The following is a 728-nucleotide window of genomic DNA, read 5'->3' on the forward strand; positions in this document are numbered from 1 at the left end:
TATCTTTTATCGACAAATTTTATGTTGACTTCCCGTTTAAGGTACAGATGCCGTAAAGGTCAAATCATAAAGTAAATGTTTTGTTGTGCATGATTACCATCTAGTGGAGAGAAATGGTCAAACTTTTAAATGAGAATGAATGTCTGCTCAAAACTTTTGACTCCCAATTTTTTCTTCTGACAACATTCATGGACACAAGAGGATGAAACCAAATGGCTTTGATGAGGAGATGACCTTTCCTGTAGCGCCAACATCAGGTCAAACTTTTAGTTTTAGACTTAGGGTATGTTGATTTCTAATTTGGGGTGTGCATTCATGACACCCACAAAACAAAGCAGATTGATTCATGTTGGGACCCTCCTCTCCCCTCATGAACACGTTTACTTATTTTGATCTCCTGTGTTTGGGGTCACATATTTGTCTCACTCATAAAGTCTCACTCACCCTTCCTCTTTAGTTATCAGGGTTTGAGACTGGCAGTGGCAGTTTTTTTTTTGTTTTGTTTTTGCGGTGGGTTGGGGATTCTGTGTGCATGAGATGCTTGCCACGTTTCTTGCCCGTGGTTTGTACCAAGGGAGGAGTTGGGGTGTTTGTCCCCATGTGTATGTGCCTCACAATGGCTGCAGCAGCTGCCGATCCTCTTGGAAGACATCGTCTGCTCTCCATCTGAGGTTTCACCGGTGCATTACCCAGCCGCTCCCGCAAAGGCCTCCTTCCACAATTTGATG

This window comes from Hippocampus comes, unplaced genomic scaffold, assembly GCF_001891065.2.
Source record: "Hippocampus comes isolate QL1 unplaced genomic scaffold, H_comes_QL1_v1.1 scaffold159, whole genome shotgun sequence".
NCBI classification, from domain to species: domain Eukaryota; kingdom Metazoa; phylum Chordata; class Actinopteri; order Syngnathiformes; family Syngnathidae; genus Hippocampus; species Hippocampus comes.